The sequence below is a fragment of the Lepidochelys kempii genome, chromosome 19, assembly GCF_965140285.1.
Source record: "Lepidochelys kempii isolate rLepKem1 chromosome 19, rLepKem1.hap1, whole genome shotgun sequence".
Classification (NCBI taxonomy): domain Eukaryota; kingdom Metazoa; phylum Chordata; order Testudines; family Cheloniidae; genus Lepidochelys; species Lepidochelys kempii.
In genome coordinates, this window is record NC_136398.1 from 3,379,457 (window position 1) to 3,387,399 (window position 7,943).

Here is a 7,943-nt window from a genome sequence, read left to right on the forward strand (position 1 = left end):
CGGGAGCGCGCACGCCGTCACCTGGGCCGGAGAGCGGCCTCCGCGCTTGCGCGCGCGCGCGCGCGCCCCCCCCCCCGGGGCCCCTCCGGCCTTTTAAACCCGGCGGCGAGCCCGGGCGGGCAGCTGCGTGGGGGCCCGGGGCACTGAGATGGGGCTCGCGCCCCATAACCCAGCCCCCACCTCCGGATCCTCCCCATATCCCGTCTGTCCCGAACCCCCCCCCAAAACCCACCTCAGACCCCAATAACCCCGCCCCACAAACCCCTCCACGGAACACCCCCTCCCTAAACCCCACTCGCCCCCCAGTACCCACCCCCCCTAAAACCCACCATCCCGAACCCCCCATACACCCTCCCTAAAACCCACCTCAGACCCCAATAACCCCGCCCAACAAAACCCAAATGCCCCCTGCTCCCCAAACCCCTCCACAAAATACCCCCTCCCTAAACCCCACCTACCCACCCAGTGCCCACCCCCAAACCCATCATCCTCCCTCCCTAAAACCTACCTCGGAGCCAAATAACCCTTCCACACAAAACCCAAATGCCCCCTGCTCCGCAAACCCCTCCACTAAACACCCCCTCCCTAAAACCCACCTTCTGCAAGAAAACAAATACCCCTCCCATAAAACTCACCCCTCCCAAATCCCCAAATATCCCCAAACCACCCTACCCAAAATCTCTCTTCAAAACCCACCTCCTCCCCCAACTACACTTCTTCCAAAAATACCTTTCCACCCCCTGGGCACACACACTGGAAAGCTACATCTCCCCAATTGCCCCAAAGTTTTTTGGGGGAAAATACAGCTCATGTTGAAAATTGATTTTTTTTTTTAAGACCTCACCTTGTTAACATCTTAAGTTATCAAAACTGAAATAAAATGAACTGAATCATAAATGATGTGCATCACTTTTAGCATCCCTCAGTTTTGGCACTTAAAAGTCTGGGTCAGTGTCATTTGCATTGGCACTCGTTCTCTGGCTGTCACGTGCAGGCACAATGCTCTGTGCCAGAGTAAAAAGAAAAGGAGGACTTGTGGCACCTTAGAGACTAACCAATTTATTTGAGCATGAGCTTTTGTGACCTACAGCTCACTTCATCGGATGCATACTGTGGAAAGTGTAGAAGATCTTTTATACACACAAAGCATGAAAAAAAGATACCTCCTCCCACCCCACTCTCCTGCTGGTAATAGCTTATCTAAAGGAGAGTGATCACTTTCCTTTAGATAAGCTATTGCCAGCAGGAGAGTGGGGTGGGAGGAGGTATCTTTTTTTCATGCTTTGTGTGTATAAAAGATCTTCTACACTTTCCACAGTATGCCTCTGATGAAGTGAGCTGTAGCTCACGAAAGCTTATGCTCAAAAATTGGTTAGTCTCTAAGGTGCCACAAGTACTCCTTTTCTTTTTGCGAATACAGACTAACACGGCTGTTACTCTGTCCCAGAGTAGTGAGCAACAGGTAACATTTTAACCAAAAACATCTCTGGAAATTTCTTTTAAATTAACGATTGCTTTTCTATTGATTTTGTTGGGCTGAATCAATTGTGTCCCTTCGTGCCATGTTTCCATCTTAAGTACTTTATGTGCACCATCACAGTCTTTAATGTATTTATCCTCAATACCCCTGTGAGGTAGGGAAGCGCTATTGTATTTATTTATATAATTTTACAGATTAGGAACTGAGGCACAGAGAGGGCTAAGTGACTTACCCACAGTCACACAGGAAGCATGTGATGGAGCAGGAAATTGAAACAAGGTTTCCCAAGTCTTTAGTGAATGCCCTACCTACTGGATCATCCTTCTCCCCTGTATAGAAAAGCAGGATTTCCCTACCCTTTCCAGACCTTGCACACTTGGCTTTCCAGTGTCCCATAGAACAGCAGTTCTCAACCTGTGATGTACAGACCACGGGCCCACAGAACTAGTTGAGCACATGGTGCCTGTTCTCATTTCTAACTGCTACATCACATTTTAAAATTCCATTCACCTCTACTTTCCTAATATTAGTTTTTCATATAAACAGCTGCCACAGAGCTTGTGTGATTGTGAACAGGAGGGAAATCGGAGACATGCCATCTAGACCAGTCCTCACAAGAGATCCACGTCCTGGACACTACGGTGCTAATAAGCGATGGTCACATAACCACCACTCTATACCGGAAACCTACTGACCGCTATTCCTACCTACATGCCTCCAGCTTTCACCCAGACCACACCACACAATCTATTGTCTACAGCCAAGTTCTATGATACAACCGCATTTGCTCCAACCCCTCAGACAGAGACAAACACCTACAAGATCTCTATCAAGCGTTCTTATAACTACAATACTCACCTGCTGAAACAAATTGTCAAAGCCAGAAGAGTACCCAGAAGTCACCTACTACAGGACAGGCCCAACAAAGATAACAGAACGCCGCTAGCCATCACCTTCAGCCCCCAACTAAAACCTCTCCAATACATCATCAAGGATCTACAACCTATCCTGAAGGACAACCCATCACTCTCACAAATCTTGGGAGACAGGCCAGTCCTTGCCTACAGACAGCCCCCCAACCTGAAGCAAATACTCACCAGCAATCACACACCACATAACAGAACCACTAACCCAGGAACCTATCCTTGCAACGAAGCCCGTTGCCAACTGTGCCCACATATCTATTCAGGGGACACCATCAGAGGGCCTAATCACATCAGCCGCACTATCAGAGGCTCGTTCACCTGCACATCTACCAATGTGATATATGCCATCATGTGCCAGCAATGCCCCTCTGCCATGTACATTGGTCAAACTGGACAGTCTCTACATAAAAGAATAAATGGACACAAATCAGATGTCAAGAATTATAACATTCATAAACCAGTCGGAGAACACTTCAATCTCTCTGGTCACTCGATTTCAGACCTAAAGGTCGCAATATTAGAACAAAAAGACTTCAAAAACAGACTCCAATGAGAGACTGCTGAATTGGAATTAATTTGCAAATTGGATACAATTAACTTAGGCTTGAATAAAGACTGGGAGTGGATGGGTCAGTACACAAAGTAAAACTATTTCCCCATCTTTATTTCCCCCTCCACCGCTCCTCGGACGTTCCTGTTAACTGCTGGAAATGGCCCACCTTGATTATCACTACAAAAGGTTTTCTCCCCGCCCCACCCCGCTCTCCTGCTGGTAATAGCTCATCTTAAGTGATCACTCTTGTTACAGTGTGTATGATAACACCCACTGTTTCATGTTCTCTATGTATATAAATCTCCTCACTGTATTTTCCACTGAATGCATCCGATGAAGTGAGCTGTAGCTCACGAAAGCTTATGCTCAAATAAATTGGTTAGTCTCTAAGGTGCCACTAGTACTCCTTTTCTTTTTGCTGTCTATTAAGATATCATCTGCACTATGAACAAGTTTGTGAACCCATAGGAATTGCCATAGTAGCTGAGACCATGAACCATCTCGTCCTGTACCATCTTGGTCGCTTGCCAGTATCAGATGCTTCAAAGATAGGCACAAAAAACCTCACAGAAGACAGAACTGGGATAACCTGCCCTTCTTGAAGATCTCATCCTAATCCCTAATAGAGACTGGTTTAAACGCTAATACTTCTCCTACTTTAGTTTTCGATTTATTATAACATGGCTTCAGCTGCTCTGGAACCTATATGACAGGCCATTACCAGTTGCTCTAGAATTTTCATAGGAAATAATGAACGCTCCTTTGCAGCTACCCAACTAGCCCTTTCTGGTTTACTTTCTGAATGACACACAATACGATTTGGTTTTAGGTGCACATAGGCAATATAAACCCACCCCTATTCACATCTTTGCAGACCTATGATCTTCTAGGTTCCTCACTCACTGAAGGGAATATAAGAACATAAGAATGGCTATACTGGGTCTGACCAATGGTCCATCTAGCCCACCATCCTTTCTTCCGATAGTGCCCAATGCTAGATGTTTCAGAGGGAATAAAGAGTATAGGGCAATTTTGAGTGATCCAACCCCTATCATCCAGTCTCAGCTTCTGGCAGTCAGAAGTTTAGGGACACCCTGAACATGAGGTTACATCACTCACCTACTTTCAGAAACGTTTACATTAATCCCCCTTACAGAAACTTTCTACCATCCATTTTCCTGCTTAGAATTTAATAAACACAAGACTTACCCACAGTTTGGAAATATACAACACCATTTCTTTCAAATTCTCTGTAAACATCTTCCTCATGCTCCTTTACTGTTTCATAACCCATGGTTCCAGGCCCAAAGCTCTTCATGTGAGAATTTCCTTCTTCTGTTTCTCCAAGCCCTACATTATACCCCCAAGCAGGGTATTTGTTTAACTTAACTGCAGCCTATATAACCTCCTGCTGCAGAGCAAATTGTATTAATTAATGAGCTTCATTAGATCTTCAGATATTTTGAAGAAATGAAAATTATATTACAAACCATTCCAAATCTGAACTTTGGTTATTCCTCAACTTTGCAATATACTCATGTTAATGAGAATAGCTATTTTTTGTGCAGGGTTATAGTGCTCTGGTAAGTGTAATAGTTTCTCTTAATAGTGTTAATGATTGATTAATACCCAGCAGCTAATAGTTAACACAGAGAGATGGATCAATAATAATCATGGGATGTCACTCAGAATTTGGCTGGCAAGTGATTGCTTGGGAATTGGGTGGTGTCGTTAATAGTTTGGTCATTAAACACTTGGGATGCATTTTGTGTTGTATTCTACATTAATTTACATTGTAAGGCTTCAATCCTGCAAACATTTATGCCCATGAGTATCTTTACTCACATAAGTAGACTCGTTAAACTCAGTGGACTACTCACATGTGTAAAAGTTACATAGGTGTGTATATGTTTTGGAGGTTTGATGCATAAACAAATTGCAATCCCAGATTAAGATATAAGGGATATCAGGATTCATTGCTTCTAAGGTAAGCATCTAATAATTACAATAGTAATTAGTGCTGCTTCTTTTCAATGTGATCTGATAAAGTATAGCATATGTAAACTAGAGTGAAGAAACCTGGTGTTTTGGCTGTAAAGTGACATCCCCTGGATATATGTAGCAGTCTTAAATTTGACTCCATGCCAAGATAAGGTGATACCAAAAATTAAGTCTTAAACCTCTCATTCTTCTGCATCCAGGTAAGAATATACAATATGTTTATTCAGGAAAAACATCAATACAGGTAGGGAGAGAGAGGCTAAAATAAGTGGTTAGAAATTAATCTTAATAGTTTAACAAAATTTCTGAGACTAAAAGAATAAAGTACTAGATAGAAAACAGTATTTGAATAAAGCTTAACCCCTGTATTGATTATGACCACAAATCAGGACTTCTTTGATCCCTTTTAAGTCACTAGCATAGCTACTAGGCTGTTCACATGGCTTTCTGTTGGACTCCTCATTTTCCTGTTGAAGCAAGGGTTTGCTTATTTGCTTGGAAATCTTATTTTTGTAAGTGTACATTTCTCCATAGCGTTGCAGTGGTATTTTACCCTTAAAGGTGAAGACGTTCAATTTTGTATGACCATCCTGATCCAGACTGTTTTTTCCTCTACAGTGATACGGATGGAGTAGCTATTATTTATTTATTTTGTTGGAGAGATCTGTGACAACTTTATAGTGGGGGTGTATTCATAGAATTCCATCTGCCTAGATCCCAGCCAGTTATACCTGGCCTGGAGCACAAATACCAACTTTGGCCTCAATTCTACAAGCTGTAGGTAGGCAGAAATCAATGTGGGTTCATGTGGATACAGAGATACTGCCATACATAGATCATTGCTAGATTGTGGCCTTGCTGAGGATGTTTTTTACTTATCAGGATAAAGATACCTGGTGAGTTAGATTTTGTTGTTTGAAATTCAACACAGCTAGGCACTGTCTATCTGTTTAAAACATTATGTCCTTCAGGGCAAATTTATATATATATATATATATATAAAATTTTATATATACTATCATTTCAGAAGCATGGCTCGTTTGGTAAACTACACTCTGGTGTAGGCTATGGCTGTTTGTTTTCTTTCCTTCTTCCTTCCTTGTTTAGTAATTCTCTCTCTGTTTGGTTTAAAAAAAACATACTTAGCTAACTTCCCTCTTACAGGGCTGTCAACTTTCTGAACAAGTGAAGGCAAGCATTCAACACTATTAGTAAAACTTCATAATAGTATATGCCAGCATCCTTTTACTACCAGGCCAAATATGGAATTTGTGTTGATAAACTTTGCATCCAGCGATCAAGCTTCTTGAAATGCAGAATTCTGTGGGGATCTTGGGCTATTTAATAACAGAAGCCAACTGGTAATGTTTCCTGGGTAGCAAGGAAGCAGTTGTGCTTCACTTATGTTGGAATTATACCTGGTTTACTCTCTGAGGGTGAAGATCACTCCTGTGCCATGGGGCACAACAGTCTGTGTATGCACCATATAAGTCCCAATTTGAGGTGAAATTGTTATACCACATTCTCTTCTATCACTATGAACCTCTAACTCATTTTAGGTTATTACTAAGTTACAGCATCTTTTGAGAACATTAATCAACACCTTTAGCAGCTGTTCTAATACAAGAATATTTTCATGATTAGATGGTTTCGGGGATTCTTAATTACACCTAGAGACTTTCACCACCTAAATAACTAGTTCCAGTGGAAATCAGGCTTATTTCTATAACAGTTTACATCCATATAGCATCTTGATGTTCACTGTTATTAGCTCTTCTTCCCCGCTAAGAGAACCTACTTTCCTTCATTTCTCTTGCCTATGTATTTATAGAACCTTTTTCTTATTGCCCTTTATGCCCCTTGCTAGGTACAACTCGTTTTGTGCCTCAGCCTAATTTTATCCCAGTATGCTTGTGCTGTTCTTTTGTACTGCTCCTTAGCAATTTGTCCATGTTTCCACTTTTTGTAGGATTCCTGTTTTTGATTTTTAGATCACTAAGGAATTCCTGATGGAGCCATATAGGCCTCTTACTATTCTTGCTCTTTTCTTCCCGGCGGAATAGTTTGCTGTGGTACCTCTACTATTCTCTCTTTTTGAGAAACTACCTGCACTCCTGAACTCCCTTTTCCATGAGATTTTCTGAGCTGTTAAAAGTTTGATCATTTTAAGTCCATTGTCCTTGCCCGCTTCTGCTGGGAATGCTGTTTTGCTAAGCACTGTACAAATATAGGCCTTGACCTTGCAACTCCAGTGGCTGATGGCTCTGCCCCAAAGAGCACCACTGCAAGCCTGGAGCCTCCCCGAGCACCCAGGAACTCAGAGGAGTAAAGCTAAACAATTTGATGTGCCAAGATAGCATGAAGTAACAATTGCTTTACATTCGTGGCAGGCGGCATGGGCAAGAAGGAATCTGCACCTGACTTCCTTAAGGGGCGCTGCCTTGCTTGGCTCCACGCCGTGGGTTTCTTTTATGACACGGGGCTGGGGAGGAAGGGAAGAGCGCCCCAGCACTAGAAATGCCATTACAATGGGGCCATTAACAGTGGAAGATGCCCCCTGGCCATGCCTACCCACCCTGGGGAAACTGAGGCAGTAGGCCCAAACCAGAGCACCAAGCCACGCCCCCTAGCACGCACTGGGCCACCACCTGTCTATCCCCTTTGGCCAGAGCCAGGCCACCCATGAGGGGGGTGCCCCGCCCCTTGAAGTACCAGAGAGGCGCGGCCCTGACTGGCGCCATAGCCCCGCGCTATGTATTCTGCGGCTAGAGCGGCGCAGGCTGGGTGGGACTGGGCACCTCTATCCCCGCAGAGCAGACGAGGCGATGGGGGAGGGGAATTGACAGCGCTGAGGCGCCAATGGCATACTGGCGGGGCGGGGACATCCTGGGCAGAGCGGATTGCGATTGGGCCAAAGAGCAGGAGGGCGGGCGAAGCTCGCTAGTCGTTCAATGGGACGCTGAGTGGGCGTGGTGACGGGGGG